The sequence below is a fragment of the Athene noctua genome, chromosome 1 (assembly GCF_965140245.1).
Source record: "Athene noctua chromosome 1, bAthNoc1.hap1.1, whole genome shotgun sequence".
In the NCBI taxonomy this organism is placed as follows: Eukaryota; Metazoa; Chordata; class Aves; order Strigiformes; family Strigidae; genus Athene; species Athene noctua.
The window spans coordinates 105,826,983-105,848,319 of record NC_134037.1 but is presented as its reverse complement, the minus strand read 5'-3'; the positions used below and the strand labels follow the sequence as shown (position 1 = coordinate 105,848,319).

At 39.8% G+C, this 21,337-nt stretch overlaps 1 protein-coding gene across 9 annotated transcripts in view; it reads left to right on the top strand.

Moving 5' to 3' along the window:
• ESRRG (estrogen related receptor gamma) overlaps positions 1 to 21,337 on the top strand; it is a 408,336-nt gene that overhangs the window by 148,603 nt on the left and 238,396 nt on the right. The window lies entirely within an intron of this gene.

Here is a 21,337-nt window from a genome sequence, read left to right as displayed (position 1 = left end):
TATCAATTCAGGAGGGGTTTCTTACACTTTCTGTAGGGCTCAAATGAGCTGCAAACTTGGTTGTGGAGAAAAAAACCATTTGCCTTTGATTTCTGTCATAGACTTGTGGGAGTTGTATAATTGTCTTGGATGTCACATCCAAATTGGCTCAGATGTGGTGTCTAAATGAGCCAAATCCAGTGTATGTGTGACCCTACAAAAAAGAAGTGGATGGTTTTATTACTTTTAATGTGTTTTGTCTTTTCAGCAGGGGAAAAAAGCCCAAACAAACACACACACAAAGCCACCAAACCAAAGCAAAATGGAGATTTCTTTCTGTTATTGTTTTTCTTTTAAATCCCAGCAAGTTGTGCTGAGGAATGGCAGTGCTTTATATGCAGCCCCTGCATGCAGTTGCCACTTGTAAAGCAGCTGGCTCATGTGGAGTGAGAGCCTGCACTCTGCTGTAGAGTTGAAGTCTCTATCACAGAGAAAAAAAGATCTTTGACTGCACAGGTGGCAGAGAGAGGTAGGTGCAGGTGGAATATGAACATGGTTACCTCCTGGGTCAAGTTGTCCACTAAGTGCACAGTGGGCCAGATCAGCATGGCAGCCTCCTTGCCTATGAAAATCACTAATTTTCATAGGTGAGGATGTTGCCAGTGATTGTTGGCTTCTTCACCACTGATGCAGACAGATCATAGGCTGGTCAATGTGTCTTACTGAGATGCAAAAGAACCTTTCAATGTACTTAATGCAGGTGTGTTTATCCTTATCATAAATGCCGAGTTGGAGGGACATCCCAACTGGTACCTCAGATAAGCAGCATAAATTGGAGATGGATGAATAGTAACTGTGTTTATTAGGGCCAAAATAGTATGTGCTTGGATGGAGCAAAACTAAACAAGCCATTGTGGGTCTAACTGATGCAATGAAATAGGTCAATGCCTTCACAGAGAGAGATGACATGAACTTTCCTACTCTGTGAGTGGATGCAGAGAGTGAAGCTGCTGAATGAAGGCTGTACTAGAGTGGACTAGAGAGCTCTTGTGAGCTGCTAGTGAGGCTGCGTGAGAGACTGTTACTCAACAGTGGAGGGAACACCACCTTAAAGCAGCAGAGCTGCTTCCAGCAGGTTTCACTGTCCTTACTCCTGCAGCCACCCAGGTGCATCCCAGTTTGGGAAGCACCATGGGCTTTATTCCTTGTGTTGCCACAGCAAAAAGTTGCCTTTTTCCAGGAGTAACAGGCAAGGATCATGTGCTCAGTGTTCGTATAGTCCAACGCCCTGGTTAATGGCTAAGAAGATATTTCATATCCAGCAAATATCCAACCTGTTGACTGATAGAAAGCAGTTCTGGACAGCTGATTCAGGCTGCATAGCTATGTTTTAGCAGACTGGGTTATGTTCAGCAGTTATTGATTTCAATGACTTCATAGTGTTGCACCACCTATATGAGGTTCCACTTTGAGCTACATTCAGTAGCAATGATTTTAGGGTCATTTTAGTGGAATGATGAAATACTTCCATACCTATTTAATAAAATCTGTGTGAATAACAAGTTAATGATTATGAAATTTCTTTAAAGACGTTAGTTTTATCTTCCCTGTTTTTTGCACAAAGACATGTGGGTTCAGCCCCTAGGCTAACAGACACCTGAAAAATCAAATTTCTGTGTCAAGTGTCTCCTAGTTCTCTGGTTTCAGGACACTGAGATTTTTAGAAGTGCAACTATAAGCCTAAATAAAAATAAAGTTGGATGTGCAATAACAGAAGTAGAAAATGGTCTACATATTCTTTGGCTAAAAAACCTTCTCCAAGGTCAAAAAGAGAACCAGTAGCAGAGCCAGGAATAGAACCGTTATCTCCCAGGCCTTTTTCTTTTGCTTCTGTCCCAAAAGACACTATGCAAGGTACAATATCCATTTGACAAATTGCACAGTTATGTGATGAATTGCATTTATAATGCACATTTTATGGCCTCTTTTGGCCACTTCCTACTAATCCATCTTTCCTGGGGTATGTTCTTAACACTCCACAGCTCTCAGTGGCTATTAAACAACAACACAAAAACGTTCTTTTCTCCCAAATGTAGAATTTACCACAACTTCTTTGGTCTGAAGCAGAGGCCTGGAAATATTCAGGCCTGCTCAAGTGATAAGTTTAAAGCCTGATGCCCTTCAGCCTAAGGGGATAGGAAGTAATTTTTGTATGGTGAAAGGAACATGGGAATTTCCCAGTTTCTCATTAAAAACATACATTTATTCTACTCTTGCATAGTTATAAGGTCTGGTATTTATACATAGTTCTGTGATTTGGTACTAAATATAATTTGGACCTCCTTCATAAAACTTGTATCTTCCAGCCAAAGCTGTACCTCTCATTACTCACATCAGATCTGTAGCAATCAGCAAGTTACCAGTTACTTCTTAATGTCATGTATATAATATGTGCATATATATATTTTCTGACTTACCAGTAACATGAATATTTCAGAATATAAACCAGTAATTTACTGTGGTTCTAATTTCTTGCAGTAAATACATATGTACCGTGGTGTAGGATAATGTGTCTGGGCTGGGACCCAAGTTGCTGGGACATATATAGACTTAGATTAAGGAACTACCTCTGATCAGGACAGCTGGAGTTGAACAAAAGCCAAACAGGACTTATGGGTGTCCTTGAAGTTAGGCAAGTAAGATCCTAGGTAAGGATGGGTCTTAAGTATACACTTCAGTGTTATAGTGTGCTGAAGAGCTGTCAAAGTTTGAGGCATCTTCATGGTGACAGTTGGATTTCTGGGGCTGTACTTGTATTACTACCATTAATGCATCAGGATCTTAGAAACATCACTTAACCTTTCTGTCACCTAGTTTATACACCTGTAAAACAGATATAAAACCACCTACTTCTCAAAGATCTTGTGAGAATTAATGGATACTGAAGTGCCTTGAAACTCTTGGCCAAAAGTCATTTACAGAGGTACAAAGTAGTAGACATGGACAATTATATAATATTGTGTGTCTATATAAATGTATGCGGTTCAAAACCACAGTTCATTTAAAAAAAAAAAAAAAAAAAGGAAATAATATATATTCCAGGTGCAATTCTGAAAATATTGCTATAAAACTGGGTCTTAAGCTCCATGAGAGAGGTCATAGATGAAAACACCCTTAATAGAAGTTACCTTTACTCTAAATTAACATCATGAATGTACGTAATTTTCAACAAACCTTATGACCCCTTTTGCTCTCCATCCTTCACCCTGTAAGACTGGGAGAAATAAACTTGTTACCACCCCAGCTTTATCCTCCTGCCTTTGGCATTTTATATTGTGTTTCAGAAAACATGAATCATGAAAAAAAAAAAAAAAAAAGTGTTTATTTTTAAATATGAAACTATGTGGACAATATTATTGTTGCATTTCTTGAAATGTGTCCAGAATTCAAACCTGGAGGCAATAGATGTGTGAGAGTGAAATTGGCCCTAGACAGTTAATAAATTCTGAGCAGAGATGCATAAATCAGTGAGGGTATTTTTCAAACTTTTTTTTTTTTTTTCCAAAGGGTGGGCATGGGGGAGGGAAACGTCTTTGGAGAATTGTTTTCTATCAGTTCAGAAAATAGAGAAAAGAATTCAGCAATACCCAGTGCTGGTTAGCAGATTGTCATTTTTGGGTTTGATGTTCCTGGGTTTAATTGTCTTTCATGTGAACAATGGCAGGAGCTCTCTAGTGTGCCATGCGAGCATGATAAAAGGGGGCCGTTCTTGCATAGCAATGCCTTTTTTTTATTATTAGCGTAAAAAATTAGCAAGCTGGAAGTCGTTAGAAGGAGTTCCATTGGCATTAATTGTAATGCAGCCTGAATTTGTTTGCAGACCAGTGCGGCAAGACAATAGCAGCAGGGAAAAAAAGCAATATTAATAGCCTTTTACTTATTGTATCATTTTAGTGAGCCTTAATAAGGTGTCTGCTGTCAACTGGAATTTATTAAAATAAAAAAAAAAGACATGGTAATTGATGTATTGCAGTAAGTATGGATGAGGGCTCAACTTGATTAATGTATGAGTTGGCTTTTTAAGGCATTTTAAAAAGGCTTCTTAACTGGGTCTTAAGAGACTGGCACAAGCCCACTGTAAACTACCTCATTGCAGTTGGAAAACAGCCTGACAGCTGCTGATGTCTCATGTGGATTTGCTTTTTTTTCTGATCAGAGAAAACTGAAGTAATATAGTCCTCGTCAATAATTGCAGTGCTTAAAAATCTTATAAAGGGATTTCTATTCTTCCCTCCGGAGATAACTTTTCAAAGGTTAAATTAGTTTTACTTGTGTGTGCTTCAAATATCTCTGGTCCCAATAAGGATCAAGTTTTGTTTTAAATAAACTGCTAGTTTGTGTGTTGCATTGGATTAGCACTTTGCTGAATACCTTCTCTTTCAGTACAAGATGGACACTACAAAGTGTTTAGTTTAGGTCTAGCTGGAGTTCCCCACGAACCTTCAAGATACTGACTCACTTGGCTACTTTAGTTCAGAGATGACTACTGTCCTTATTTGTTATTGGGTTTTGTGGTGAACTTTGCCTGAATTTGTCAGCTTTCCTGTGCCATATTACTACTCAGCTTCAAGTAGTGGTGGAAAGATTTGCATACAGGTTTAAGGGAATTAGGGACTGTGATATCTTTTGACTTTAGTTTGCACCTGATTTCAAGAAAGTCTCAGCTTAAAATATTTTGTCTAGATTGTTCTCACACTGCCAAAATGCCAAAGGATTATACGATAACCAGAAGGCCATAACATGTGTGAGGAGGTTGGTTTATGTAGATTATGATGAAACAGTTTTATAGGAATATAGATTATAGAACAGTAGTATTTCTGTAACTATGTGTAAGTTTTTGTCTTAACTCACCTGTTTTGTCCTAGGTCAAACTACCAAATATTTGGCATGCTGTATATAGAAGTCATTTGTGCTTACCTAGCATCTCAGTTGTATTTGCCAGGTAGTCTTTGAGCACACAGAGAAATGCCTTGTGAAGAACAGATGGAGGTTTCACCTATAGAAATTGTTCAGTTAGTTTGAATAAATATATTCCATATTTCTGTTGGGGTCACCATGAACGTTAGGTGAAGCGACAGTGTCTAGTTTTATTAAAAATTTCCCGATTTGTCTCCTAGGATAATAGATGACTTTCTACTGGCTGGACTAATCAAGGTTCTTCTTTCCATAGCATTGTCCCCATCAGTGCTGCAAATGTCATCCAAGTAGATTATCAAAGTCAAAGGGAGAGGAACAGACTTTTAATTTGTTACAGTACCATGTTGTCCTTCCTGATAGCTCTGGGCCTTTCCCAGAGGAAGTGCTCATGCTTCATTATGGATGTAAGCTTTATTAGTATAGACGTCATCAGGTTCAAGTGTTAGGAAAAGCCTCTGCTTGCTAACAAAGGCCATGGCCTTGGATAATGCAACTGTTCTCCTTTACTGAAAGTTGTAAGTCAGTGTGGATGATACTCTACTCTTCTCCTTGTTTTGTTTTTTGGTTTTCTTTTTTTTTTTTTTTTTTTGATATCCTGATCCTGCTTGGAGATCTTGTGTGATGCGCTTCTCCCACTCTGAAGGCTGTAAAGGAGACCTTGAGTGCTCTGTTTTCAATACCTTCCTTTTACTTTGGATCCAGTCACTTACCAGAGAAAAAGCCTAGTTGAAGTAATATCAGAAATCTCTGTATAACCTATACTCAGTTGATCCACAGACTGCCGTATATGAATAATACTTCCTTTAAGATTTCTTTTTCAGGCTTCAGATACCAGAAGTGCAGCAATACCGTGTATACGCTTGTGTGAAACTTTTTTTTCTTTCCCCTTCTGGCAGGTTTGCTATTGAATAGAATTGTTGCATAGTTCTAAATATGAGTTTCAGCTTCTTTTTATGTTAGAAGTCTGAACTTTAGCTTCTTTCTATGCAGGCTACTTTCTGCATGAGAGATGCAACTGAGGGCTGATTTTTGCAGGAACTTTCTTTTCCTGTCACCATTATTTTATCTGGCGACACTTCTTTCTCCAGTAGCTGTTATAGATAAAAACCTTTCTTTCTCCTGTTCCCTGCCAGCAGGTGAGAGGAAACTTGAATGAATTGATAATGATACTGCATTGCATTAATTGCAACTCCTGCTCCTTCTTCAGCCTGTTGGCCACCTGGGCTTTCCAGTTCCAAGCAACACTCCAGTGGCTCTGATATGCCACTGAGGATAATATTTAAATATAGACATCTTAGATATTTACTCTTCTAGTTACACCACTCTGGCAAATGCTGCAGCGGTCCAGCATAACAACTCCATGATCTATGCAAAAAAAACCCATGCTGTCCCAATGGTTTCTTCATTTAGCCTAACTCACAGTTTACATAATAATTCACTTCAAGGTCTGATTCACCTCGAGTCATTTTCTCCTTCTCATTCCCTTCTCCCCTTCATTTTTAGGCATGGGCTTTCTGAAATCTGTTCCTGAATATACCCAAAGGTTGCAAGCATTTGAAAGCTAAGTGTGGATTCTGATCAAAATTTTACAAATGGTTTCCATTTTATTAAGGAGTCAGATTGAAGACCATTAATAAAATGGAAACTCTGCAGCTTAATCTAACCTTGATATATTTCCAGCCTAATGCATCTGCTTATAGCCCTGTCACCGCTGGATGTGAGCACAGAGAGCATTGTTGAATACATTTTCATACCTTTGCATTTTTTTCCCCCCCTATCCCAAGTTAGGCCAATTCTCTACTGTTCCAGGAATCTTTCCTTCCCTGAATTTGGCTGGAAGAGCCATGCCAGTCTTTATTTGGTACCCTGTTTGCTGCTAAATGTACAACTTGTTTTTTGTGAGAGTTATGCAGAAGGGACGTTGAACTTCCAGCAGATTTTGGAAGTAAATAAGACTGGCTGCTACATAGCTAAATTATCTGCAAGAAGAATTACACTGATGAGCAACTCCATATCACAAGTGCAATAGCAGGTGTTAGAGAGAAGGTGTTTATTTAGGCTTTCAAAACATGTTTCTCACAACACTTACTTGAGCCTGAACCTGACCCTAGCAAATGAATTCAATAATTGGCTTTCCAACATGGATCAAACATTTGGGGGTGATGGCAAATTTGCTTGCATTTGCAGTTTTTGAGGTGCGTACTGGAAGGATCCCTGTTTCCTCTTTTGTTCAGGTTACCGTTGCAAAGTCTGGCGCAGAGTCCTTTCAGTGGCACTGAAAGAGGTCTCATCTCTCACCACATCAGAGCACGAATCTCAGATTCCCTCTTCTGAAAGTGTCCTCTAGTTATTACATGAGTAAAAATACAGACAATCTCTGCCAGACATACACGGAGACTAGGTGTCTGTGCTGACACATCAATACAAAGAACTGTTATCACAGGAAAATTTCTCCTTCTAAACCTGGGCTTAAACTAATATGAACAGACATACAAAGGCCCCAGTGGGTGACCTTTGTTCACACGAGAATATGTCTGCTCAGGGATTTCTTAGTTCATGTTAATTGATTGCCTGATGGGATTGATTAACTAATTGATTTACTGTGGTTTGTGATTTAACACAAGGATTGGCCTAGGGTATACTTCAGAATTTTTTTGAAGTGGAAGAGAAATTTGGGAAAATCCGGCACTCGCAGTGATAGTCTCTTTGAGTGTGACTCCAGCGTTTTACACCAGATGAATCCCATTTCTCAGGATATTAACACTTAGTATAAGTAACACTTTATAGGCTGGGGTAGAGCGAAGTAAGCAGAGGAGTGAATTTACAGCATCTTTGTTAAACCCGTATTTATTTCATATCAGGCCACTTCAAATGCGTCTTTAAATAATGTCAGTTTGTGAAGTATCCATCTTCTCTCTTATCCTTTTGCAGGCAGAGGGAGAAGGACTACTGACAGGGTCTGTGCTAAAAACCATTGTCCCTTCCCTCTTTCTGCAGGAGCAGGTTCCTAATCATTATCCTCCGTGTGCCTCTACTTCCCCCCCTCACCATGGTGCACATGTACTCAAGCAGTTCTTACTGCAGAGGTGCAAAGAAAGGTATGAACACCCTCACGGGAGACCAGCCTTGCAGCAAAGAGTACTTCTGATGATGTGGTTCACAGGTGTCTCTGCTTCCTGGTAAAAAATGCCATTTTGAGTGAGACACCAGAGCCAAAATTCAGATCTATATAGCAATTTTGAAAACGTGGTCTAAGTGCCTGGTAGGTGTGGTTGAAATGGCTTTCCTGCTGTTTATATAAACTTGTTTCAAAGAAATCGTGTTGTAGACCTACCGTGAGGGCGCAATAGACTTTCTGTTCACGCTCTGGGTGTTTCTTAGTACTTAGGAGACTCAGGAAAAAAAAAATATTTCCTATTAACCTGTTTTGAAAATAGTCTTCCCATATCAAAGCATGTTTAAAAAGCAGATTGCATTTGATAGCAGTAACTAAAATGCAGTAAGAAGCAGCCTTTTGATCTGTTGCAAATAAACTCTTTTGCAGATAAATACGTTACAAGTGTATTTTTGTTCATTTGCTATCAAATTTAATAACAACCAGTGGAATTGAGTTCAACCAAAATGGTTTCATATCAGACTTTGAATACATACTTTTAAATATTAAAAGATAATGATTTGTATGGCATTGTTATATAATGCATTTCTTGTCTTCTCTTGTGTGCATGTGACGAATTCCAGTCGATAAGCCCAGGACTCTGGAGTCAGTTGTCTGGCTAGTTATTAAGATTAAGATAAGTACTGAGAAGGGAAAGATACAGCACATTGTACTGCCCTGCTGGGACGGGGCCACCTCGGATTCCAAGTGTAAACAATGCATTAGTTCTCCCTGGCTTATTTCAAACCCGAGGTGTACACAGTAAATATTTGGGAAATATGATGGAAAGACTGTGGAGAAACTTTTAAATTTTTTATCCATTAACTGTTATTAATAAAAAGTGAACCTTACACACACACACACACACACACACACCCCTTGGGTCCCAAATCATTACTCATCTGTAAAAATCCAAGACCAATTTCTGTTAATTACCTATGAAAAATAACTTTTTTTTTTTTCTCCTTACCCGATCTATAGAAAAGCAGACAGACATTTGGATGGCGTTATCACTAGGCATTTCATGCTGAATAAACCGCAGCAGTAACAACATAGTTAACACTCATGCAACAAAGCTCAGTTAGGTTTTTTTGGGGGGAAAGGGGGTTAATAGGACTGGAAGTCTTGAACTACAGAACACTGAGGCTAATGCAAAGTCTCCTTATGACTTCAGTAAACTTTGGATTGGGTCCAAAATGAAAGTTAGTGAGGTCAGTGCTTTCTGAGCATGTTTGAGCTGTTATTGCTTGGTGTCTCTTTGGTGGAGTCCTAAGGGCATCATGCTGCCTTTGCCAAAGGAGGAGAAAGGGAAAGTTTTCTCTTATTCCAAAATATTACTGTGATATTGAAAAAAGACAAGTATTTCCTGAAGTTCTCACCAACTGTAATGAATATGATCTTTGCTACGGATTGGTAGTCAACACTTTCAAGACAGCAAAGTTTGACTTGTTTGTAGGATTGCTGGAGGAGTGATAGGAAGCAGTAATTTAGAAAGCATATTGTAGCTGCATGCTGTGCAATGTAGACCACTGGGTAGCAATTAATTTTTGTTAATGAATTTAAAACTAGATGTATGGAAATGGTTATATAAAATGTATACACTGCTAAACAGCTAACTAGTCCTTGGGGTTTGCATTTTCATTATCTGTATGTAAATCATTTCAGCGAGCGTGATCTAATGAGTCAAAAACTGCTCTGAAATTTGAATTGAGATTTTTTTCGAGACACTTTGAAAATCCTTATGCCTTGCTTCATCGTATGGCTCTTATAATGAAGCTGTGTCTATCCTCTGATTAACCATCTCTTATGTGGGATAGTTTGTAGCTTTTATTGTGTTTCAGAAGGGTTATTTCTAAACTCTAGCAATATCCTACATTAGTGGGGATGGGGAATTAAGGAACATTCAAGAGAAACAAGGAGCAAAGCTGAATGGTCCCCAGTGAACCTTCCTAAATCTGATGTTTCTTATGTGATAGGAAATAAATAAAAATATAAAATAGTTAACTGTAAAAGACTATCTGAGAAACCATGCAAACTGCTTTTTCCTGAGCATCAGAAAGTTCTATTACTGAATTAGAAGCTGTCTCTTTCCTTCATATGCCAGTTAAATCATTGTGCTTCCTTAACTCCCCTAAGGTATACGCTACGATTTCCTCTTAACCAGCAACGAAGATAAATAGCTCCTGTATCTTTGCTGTTTACAGTTATCTTAAGCAAAACCAAAATTAAAGCAGAATCTCTACGACATCCCACTGTCTTACAGAATCCTAAATATAGGACAAAAAGTTAGAATACCTCAGAATATATATAAAATATGTGTATATAATTGCATGCATATTTATAACTACTAATAGACTTCAAAAAACTGAGTAATTAAAATGATGTCTAAGCTTGATGTGCTGTAACCAGATAAATGAAATGTACAGAGTGGACTGGAATATTTGGAATACCACGCTCGGTTTCCCACCCCTTTTTTCACAGCATGAGCATTATATCATGGTTGTGTACATTCCAGTTAGCTGCAAGTGAGAAATCACTGCCGAGGTCGCTGAAATGTCAGTGCCTCGTACTCTGAGAACAAAAATGGATGGAATTCCCTGTTATAACTCTAATTATCAAAACTAATATGATACAAGAAGAAAATATGCATATCCTATATGCTGTGTACTGCAGTCTAACAGAGACACTGCCTAGTTGAAAAGCCCTACAAACAAACCTCTTCTAGATTTTCAAACATTTCATGCACCAAGTGAGTAAGTTTAGTCTCTGGCACACACATGTATGGCTTTATGCTGTGTATTAACTAAATACTCTTGAAACCAGCTACATGTTTTTTAAGCTCCTTAGCTGAACCCTGTATGGTCTGAAATACCCAGGTAGTTAGCATTCCTGCCAATTTGATATGATTGAGACCTTTACTTGAACTGACCTCAGAAGGAACAGAAGACTAATTGAGGCAGCCCTAGTTCTAGCTCTCTAGAGGTGTAAAACACTGCAAATGGTTTCTGTGTGCATAAAAAGGTTTACATAGTGAAAAAGGGATATGGGAAGGAAAAGAAAGACTTTTCTTTCTCCTTCTCTCAGCAGCCTTCTCCCCAAAGCTTCAAGAAAAATGGATTTTATTCCTATCTTAATGTCATTGCATAATAAAATAATAATTTAAAAAAAAAAAGAAAGAAAATGCACCCAAACAATGCAGAAGGTGAAATTAGGACAGTACTTGGGTGCTTCAGGGCTGTAATTAAAGCTATCTAGTTAAAAAGAGATATTCTGCCTCAGATTTATGTTCTGAGGAGGAAAAAATAAAAGGCTGAAAGTGAAACACAGCAAAAGAAATCCGTAATTCCAATGTATTCAACTCACCCATCAGAAGAAATGGCATTAATTCAGGTACCCAATTACTGTAATGTGGTTCAGAGCACCTCAATAGGTGTTTCAATCTCAAGCCAGGACTAACATTTGTAATCCTTTAAATGCACTTAAGAAATTGATGTTACAGCCCCACAATCTGTTAGGGGCCTTGCTTCCTGGCTGATTGCAAAGTATCCCACCATTAATTGGATCATCAGAATGTGATCCGCGTTCTGGTCCCCGGATTATGTAAGACTGACTTTGCTCTGACGCGCTGAACCAGAGGCTTCTTTTGCTGGATATTTTGACCCTTAATGTAGATAAGTGGTATTTTTCATCAATCTTAGCTTGCATTAAAAAAGGGAAATGTCAATTCAATGTGGGGCATTTAACTTAATTCAACATCTTTTAATTTAATACCTTGGAGAAGTTAGTCCGTCTCCGACCTGCCAGAGACTTCTGCTGATGGAATGGTTTGTGGAGAGGGGCTGGAGTCACGTCATTCCCGCTCCATAACGCGGTCAGGTCCCAATAGTCTCTTCATGTTTTGTCCCTATATGAAAGGAAAAGATAGAAAATACAAACAAAAAAAACCCCCAAAACCCACCCCCAAACCCAACCAACCAAACAACAAAACCCCCACAAACCCAAAAAAACAATGGCCCCCTGACCATGCTTTGCCGTGTGGGTAATGAGTTTCCTCAGTTCCTTTGGACTGTTCCCTAATGACTACTCCCTGTGCCTGAGAGAAAAGAGGCAAAAAAATTAATTCATTTTTTACTGCCCTGTTCTATTCTTGGGCTTCAGGCTTTCTTGATTATTTTTTTTCTTTTTTTTGTGAATGAAGGTGCTTTGATTAATTTGCTCGATACTCTTAACGTGGTTTTGTGCTACAGCACAATAACAGCTGGTTTGGAAATCCTCTACATGGACTAGACCTAAAATCCTGTTGAAAATAAGGGACGTTCCATCTGACAGAAGGAGGCTTTATCTCAAACAAAATAATTCATTACCAGAATAGGAGCAGGACATGTCATAACGCTTTTTTTTTTTTTCTTGTACTGCTTCATAAAAGCCCTCCTAGTGTTTCTCTTCCTGATACTGAATGCACTTGTCCCAGTGGTACAGACAGGAGTTCAAAGGCAACTGCAAGAATTTTATTTTTGTTTTTATTTCAGTGAAGATAGTAAGCTTCCCAGTTTCCTGTGCATTGCAATGAGCATCAGATTCATTTGAGTCTTATCATGGTTTTGGCAAAACCATTATATGGTATGGTGTCTCTTCACCTTATTATTAGGAGTGAAGATGGCGAGGTGAAGAGGATAACATTAGGTTTCATGACCAAGGCTTGACGTTTCTCTTGGAACTGGTGCTTAATAATCCTGGGTATGGCAATGTAAAGTTAGTACCCACTATCTATATCTCTACACACATCAAAAATCACTGGTAGAATCTGACATTTTCAGTGTTTCAGAGAAAGAGAATGCTTTTTTCACCTGTGTCACACAGAGGCAGAAGATCATTGAAATAATTTTTCAGCTGAGGCTGGCTGACTTGGGTCTCCTTTCTTTGGTTGTCTGCCATGATCTCAGTCTTATTTTTTCAGTTCTCCTCTCCCCCCCCTCTTTTGCAAGTCATTCAAAAATAGTGCCATACTGTGGGCAGGAAGAACTGCTGAGGCACAGCAATGATGAGGGGGTGGTTGGACTTCATGTTTCACTGCTGTCTTCTAGGCTATGGATACTTTTTTTGAGTGGTTTTTAGAACTTTACAGGTTGAGGAAAAACAAGGTTTTGAGGCAGCATTTTTGTTTTGTGAGAAATGGTCAATTCTAAGGAGAATCGGATTGAAGAGGGTGGTTCTTGCATTTCTCCCACTCTCCTGCTGGCCAGGACCAATTCAAGGTCTGCTGTGTAGGGGTAAAAAGGTCAAAACTTTGAGGCAGGGAGTTTAAATAGGAAGTCTGGAACAGTCTCGTTAGACATCTCAACCATATGGTTTTTGCAGTCACTTCGGATGACACCCTGTGAGTTTTGTCAGCGTGTCAGAGAACATAGCTGTCCTTGTCTTTGGTCCACACTAATTAGGTTTAGTAGATTAGCAGAATACCTAGGTTAGCTTTCTCACTGGATTTACAGAGACAGAGACGAATAAGGCGGCTTTTGGTGGGAGACATTTTTGTGATGTTGAACACAGATAGGAAGAGAACTGGTCTGGTGTTTAGAGTGAGCTGACTTATTCACAATTAATTGTACATGGAGCAGGAGGAGGCAGAGGTTCTGGTGTTGAGTTGGGGGTTTGGGTCCATGTGAGGTTGCTGTTACTCATATGAGGTATGTGGCTCATACACAAATGCCTGACCTTGCTGCTTTTTTTTTTTTTTTTCCCTTCCTTTTTTTCTTTCTTCTTTCTTCCTGATATGAATTGAATAGGCAGGTAGATATATACGGTTCTGGTCAGCCTAATTGGCGCTAGAGGTGATACGGTGCTACACTAGGACAGGATAACCTTTAGGTTTAGGCTCCTGGCTGGAGCACAAGAAACATGTGCATTCAATTCCCAGCAGTTCTCTAGCTGGTTTCCTTGAATTTCAGTATGTATTGGTCATGGTGGTCTTCTCTCTTTGCACCTGTACAGCTCCTGGTGCAGGAGGATCTCACCTGAAACAATAGATACTGCTGAACTGTAAATAAGAACCCTGGCTAGAGATTCCTATAAGCAGGTGACTAGCCTTCAAAAATAATCGTTTTCTACCAAGCATGTTTCATTTTACGGTATTTGAATCTCTGTGTTCTTCTTGAAACTGCCCCCATGGAGGAAGACTGTAAGTTCGTGCTGTAATGTTACATACTTGCTATACTAACATGAAAAGAGAAGTCCAAAGATGTATGCATATATATCATCCATGAGGGAATTACACATACTTAAACTTAGATATTTTAACAAGCAGCGTTGAAGGAAGCTTGTTTGGCTGTGTTCAGACCTGGTATAAACAGAATCACCTTTTCTGAACTGAGTGAAACTGTATCTACTTTGGCCAGACCTAAGTTTAGCTTGGAGACTTCCAGATAAGTTCTGGTCTTACAACTCAGCTCATTCAACACCGATACAAAGCTCTTTTATGAAAAAAGAAATATAAAGAAATCTAGGTAAGTCTAAAATTACTTTGGCCACAGAACAAACATATTGTTTCTTCCTGCTTGGAAGGGTCTGACCTTCTGTAGGGAGAGTAGGATCTGCGATATCTCCGGTATTGATAGTGTTCCTACAGCAACTTCATTTTCCAGCAAGCTTTGTACTAGCATAAGATGCTTCTGAGTTCTTCCACTGTATGGAAGGGAAAGAAAACCTTTTATAGTTTGTGGTGATGCCTTCCTGGGCAATTGATTTTAAACACAGAGAGTGTATCTCGGGGTGTTTTGTTGTATGGAGTTGCATTGGAAGTGCGTCACTTCCAATCTGTTTAATTGGAGTCTTAGGTGACAGTTCTCTGCTGCCTTATCCCTGGATAGGAAGTTGATCTATGTTTTACCTTTAAGTGTGCTACAAGGTTGGAAAGTAAAGTTGAGTTGCAATGAAGCAGATATATTGGCTTCCCATGCTTTGAAGACAAATGGACCCTCATCCATCGCTGCTATACCAGTATGCTGGTGCTCTTTCAGGCTGCTTTGGGTTAGGATTTCAGTTTGCCCTTCCTTCCTAATGGGGTCCCTTGGTGGAGAATGCCATCCAAGCACAGGATGGATGAGATGCCCTAAGGACCTGTATCAGGCTTGCCTTTTAAGCAGTGCCTGGCTGAACTGTGAACTGGGCTTTTCCTGGAGTGCTGTATGAGGGGATGAATTCAACTTGGAGACAAAAAAAGGGAACAAATGCCACATACAGCAGCATATGTCAGCCTGAAAGCACACAGTATTCGGTGACAGTATTAATACGCATCTAAAATTATTTTCTTGTGGTGTCCTAAGTATTTCCCAGGGGCTCCTTTCTTTGTTCTAACTCCCTGTGAAAGGGGCAGAGAAAAATGGCTGGTGCATTTGCTTTGGCCACTGTCAGCGACAGGCTCACAGCAGAATTAATTCTGTCCCTCTCTAATGACCGTCAGTTACCTCATTGCCAGGGAAATGGCCCCCTCCGTCTGCAGGATCATAGCAACTAAGTTTTGTTACGCAGGACAAGATGCTTCTGTCCTCCAGGCTGTCTGCAAAGGCTGAAGTGTTTCTGCGTGCCTGTATGGTCAAGCAGCGCACGTTTCTTCATTCGGTTGCGCTTACCTGTCCCAGGGTAGGCTGTTGTATTGACAGCTTGCATGTCCACTGCTTGGCACGTTTCTGGTTTTTGGGGTTTCTCTGAAAAGTAAGCCCTATGTTTTCTTCACATTGGGAGGGACAAAAGATTTTAAAGTAGTAGGCAGGATGAAACAAACCCACGTGCTGTATCCATTGTGATCATACCCTCACCTGGGATTCTTGGTTCCCTGGGAAGTTGTGCTTGCAAGACCAGGTGTGTACGTATAAATACTGAATGTTTTTTGCATTGGGATGCATACTTTTGGGGCTTGGACTCCTGCTTGAATTTATAAGTATACCTTTCACACAGACCCAACTGCACAAGATGTGAATACTTTTCAAGGCAACATTGATTAATTTAGCAAATTCAGACCATCCTACACAGTGGTGTGAAACAAATGCCCTGTTTCTATTTCCCAAACTTGCACTTGCTATGAACTTTACCTATGCAATTAGTTGAATGATGTTGCTAGAAATGTAGGACAAAAGTGTCCTATAAGGGAGTACTAGTCAGCATATTTTGATCTGTTGTGAGTGATAGTGCTCACACATAGTAGGGTGTGAAGCTGAGCAAGTGTCTTTTAAATGGTTGATCTGGGTTTCAGCATTGAGCCCAGCTGTTCCTTGAAACACTCTGTACAGTACAGTAATTTAGGGCGTAATGGTCTTGTGTAAGGAGACAGATGTGAATCACAGGTGAACTACTTCTGGATGACGACAAGGGTGTGAGCACTCTCTGTGCCCTTGTCTTTTTCCTCCCAGTCTCTCATTCTCATATATATTCTTTTTTTTTTCCTCCTACCACCTCTTTGCAACAGAGGTAGGCACATTCCAGTGACTCCGATGAGCCTGCTATGTACTGGTTAATCTGGTTCATGAGTTTGATTTTGATGTCTTTTTTTTTACCCTGCCTACCCTAAGAAACCGATGCTGCCTCATTAGGTTTGAATGTAACAGTAAGCTTATGGTATAGAGTGAGAAGTGAATCAGAGAACGTGTCTTCACCCAAGATTTGGAAGTGGTACAAAATGACCTCTTACACTTCTTTTGCTTTTTAGATCTTTAAGCCCTAAGCCACCCTAAATCTACTGTCCCTATAAAAAGCTGCATTTTAAAAGGCTTTAGAAGGCTTGCTGACCTTGCAACCTACTTTGTAAGGAGTCTGCACCCACAGCTATTAAACAAAATTAATTTCAGCACTTTTAAATTGTTAATCTTGCAAAAGACAACTTGCTTGCTCTCCAGTGATCCTACAGGTCATCATTCTGTGAGCTGCAAGCCATCACCAGGGTTCATGTCTCTGAACATCATCAGTCTGCTTGCAGTCTCCCAAATGCCTTGCAAAATTAATTCCTCTGTCCTCCACTTTTCCTCTTCCAGCACCTCTTTGAGATCTGGGCACTTGATGAGCTCTCTGTATGTAGCAGCTATTCACCAGTAGTCATGCCACAGATTATTCTCATTTTAAGGTTACTCTATCCTAAATCAGTGCTTCCAATCCTCAACTCATGGTAATGAACTTTGGGCAGCAGGACATGAATTCAGGTCAGAAATGACAGTTTTAGTCTTTGGAGTGTTAGGTTTTCTGTTGAAAGGGCTACATCTCTTGTAAGTTAAGTTTCTCCATACCCATGGGACACATGTTTTACCAGGCACTAATTTATTTTCTATCTTCTTAAGTGTATTTTCTCTGCCTAGACATGAAACTTGGAAATGTTGCCTTTTCCCCTGCAGGTAGAGATATGTGTGAATGCACTGGGGGTGGGGGAGAAAGTGTGTGCTGCATCTGGTATTATCATGCCTGGTTGTCCCTGCTCCTTCCACCTCTTTTGTCTCTGCCACTCAAGCCAATTTCAGCCATCCGCTGACTCTCATTTGGGATAATAGCCTCTCTTTTTACTGTTGTCTTGTCATGTTTGATTCGGCAGCACAAGGGTTTTAAATTAGCCAAAACGTTTGCATGCTGGGCTTACTCTGCTGCCACTACCAGTTGTAGAGCCACTAAACCACTTGATGCTGAAATTGATGATTGCTCGGAAGGAATAAGAAATTGTTGGTGGCTATCGGGAAGATTCATTCACGCCGAGCCCCTTTTAAGAAACCTAGGGGGGAGGGAGAGAGAGATTTCCTTCATTTTCCTGCTGCCTGGCTGGTGGTTGCATTGTGCTTGTGCCAGGTTCCTGCTGAGTGATTACAGCCTTGCTAGGCTGCGTAGTTCCTGTGATTTCAACATAAAAACAGAAGAAGAAAAATACAGAGGGAAAGGAAGGAGGGGATAAAGGTCCAAAGACTTGCAGTTCAATTCAGTAACATAGAATTGTGATTTTTAACTCACTGCCCACTCCTTTGTTTTGGTCTGTTTTGGTTTTTTTTTTTGTTTTTTTTCTTGTTAAAATCTAATTTATTCCCCCTGGCTAGAAGTTTACTTGTTAGAAATTTTCTCCAGTAGAAGACTCTCTGTATCAGCCTGCCTGAGTTGGTGATGGTAAACCATGTCTGGGCAGTTTTTTAAGCAGTTTTTTTATATTCTCTGGATTAAAAACTGACCCGTCATTAATGGGATCTGGGATTACCAAGAAACTACAAAACTTCTAATAATACCCCCACATTCCCCCCCCCCCCCCCCATGCTTTTTGCTTGTTTATGTTGGTGTTTGAAGGTATGGAGGGCCAGAATTTATGAGGGGAAAGAAGATGAGACTGCTTGAGAAACTGTACAAAGAGAAAACAAACGAAGCCACAGAATTAAATGTGAATGACAAGGGTTGTATGAGGGATATCATTATATTTCAGAGCTATATACGATCACATATGCAAAGTGAGAGAGGCATCCTTTATTTCTGTCTTTTTTGAAGAGAGAGTATGTTTTGGCTTTTTTTCTTTTTTTTTATTACTCTAGTACTAGCTTCTGGGTTACAGTGATGATAGGTAGTCAAATGACCAGAAAAGATCAGTAAGAGAGCCATGTGCTCAGGATTTCCAAGTCCACGGACAAACGCTATCTATCAGAATATAGAAACTGTGAACTAAAAACAAAACAAACCAACCCAAACCCTCTATTAGCCATATATGCAAGTTCCTAGACAGAAGCAGGGCTTCAGATATATAATGCATTTTACAGTGTCACAGTTAAGACCCTAAATATAACGCATGTGGGAATACGATTGCATAGCATCCAAGCCAAGAAAGATGTTCTCATTTGATCTAATACTGCTAACATTATTATTAGTAGAATTCTAGCACTTTTTTTCCTGATTACTAAGCCACATGGTCTCTTGCATAAGATGCCCTTTTTCTGGAAGAAAAAAACCCACAAATCTTGTAAATTTGAAGGTGTTGGCATCCAACTTTATTTCTCTCTTGTATGTAATAAATCATGAAAAAATCATGTGAATAACTAAAGCTCTAAAAATACAAATCTAAGAGACCAAATCTCTGGGGTCCAGCAGTGGTGTGCTGTTGTGCATGTCTAGCTCTAAGGGCTTTCGTCTGTACCAATTAATAGTAGATTGGAAAGCCAGGTGACCATGATGGGTTTAGTCCTGTTATCTGTCTCTAACTGCTGCACTGTTCAGAATTGCTGATTTCTCTGCAAAATCATGACAGATGTATTACAGGAAAATGTATTGGTCGAGTAGCTAGTGAGAGAGTTAATGCAAGGGATAATAAGTAGCTAAGGCTATGTCCTCCAGCAGACTTTGATGTGGTTTGATAATATATGGGATGGGTCAATCTGCCCTATTAGCAAATGTAGCCAGTTTATGCTCTACATACAAACTAGAGATTTGATAAAGCACTAAATTAGTTTTCACAAGGTATTAGATGTTAGATACTTAATGGGATCATCATGCTTTTGCTACACTTGGTTAAGACGTGTTCTGTAACAGAAGCATGTGGCAGCATGACATTTCACCAGGAAAGGAAGCGTGTCTTGTGACTGAATCACGAGTCTGGGAATTATAATGTCCAGGCATCACTTGGCTTCTGAATTAATGTCTGTCTGATTTACCAGAGAGGTTTCTCTTTTCAAATCTGCAGAATGGGACTGTGTCCTTCCCCTTTGCCTTCTTGTGAAGCTTAAGCCACCAATGTGCTTGTGAAGTGTAATTTTTTTATTTTAATCCTTAGATGCAAAGGGTGCAAGTAATCATATTCTGTGAAGCTTCAGTTGCATGAGACTAATACTGTCCCACTCAGTAGGTCCTGGGAAATTCCCTAAACTTGGCAGCAGAGAATTTACAGGTTGAAGCAAATTTGAATAAGAAACCTTATTAGAGTGTGAAATGAGAAGTTTAGGGTTTTGATGTAGTGCTCCACAACTGTGCTCTGCGTTTGCTCTGTGCTGGTGTTCAACTAGTATTTAAAAGGTGAAGTAAAACCAATAGTGCAGTGAAGCTAGTAACATTTTTGTACAGCCAAAAATCCACTGGTAAGATATGTCACATGGGAACAACTTCCTTGCCTTTGAACACTTGTACCCATTCTACCAGTGGGGAATGTGGGTGAAGAAGGTGACCTTCCTGGGGCCACATGGCAAATCGGACTCTGAAACGGATGCTCAGTTTGAGCATTCCCCTTATCTGAGCTGATGTTTAATCCACTAAAGCAGGCTGCTGCTTTGGTTAGCTGGTAACATTTTTATAAGCTTGTTTCTTCACTATCAAAGAAAGGGCTGTAAAATTACACTTTTTTTTTTTTAAGTTCTGTAGTTTATGTCTTGTTAAATAAAAACTTAAACTGCTGACAGCAGTGTATGCCTACAGCTACATTCAGAAAACTATGCTTTAAAACCTATTGTTTTGTATTTATCACATGAATCTATTTTTTTTGCTAATGTTATTTTTCCCTGTTCCCAGATACTGTTCTCAATTACACTTGAAATGCAGCATTTTACTTTCTTTAACATCTTACTACTTACGCAAGTAACCAGTCCTGAATGACCACTGCCAGGCTTTGCACTTCTCCTAGCACTAGGGAGACATTCCTACCTTTTTGTGAAATGCAGCAAGAGCGTCATATATAAAACGATCCTGTTTGAAAGGGTAGAAGCTGTGTCCCAATATAGATCACAGTGGAAAATGACTCAAAATTACATGACAGCTTCTTCCCTGTTTAGCCCCCACTCCCCTTCCCTTTTTCAGCCCGTTTCCCAGTCAGGCTGTGGTAAGAAATGTGTTGTGTATTGTGATGTTTTAGTCTACTGTTACTAATAATCCCTTTGCATCTTTCATTAGTGTGTTATTTATAGGATCACAAAAGGGCATTGGTACCGCTCAGCCTCTGAGTTGGTGCTGCTGGCGTCCCGGGACTGCAATGTTTTTTTAAAAGCACTGGGTCACACCTTGGCCTCTGCAGTGGGCTCGCCTAGCTCCGGCAGAAGCCTGTGCCATGCTTTGGGCTGAAATCCTGTGTTATAAAACCTGGTGAGGCCAGCATGGACTTCAGATGCTTGTGTAAACAAGAAGACTTTGCCTCATAACTCCTCCTAAGCCTGCACCTGACGAGCCGCTCGGAGCTGGAGGGCTGCGTTTCCCCTAATAAATTCCTTTTTGTGAACCCACTTGTTAGTCAAGCGTTGTGCACACTAA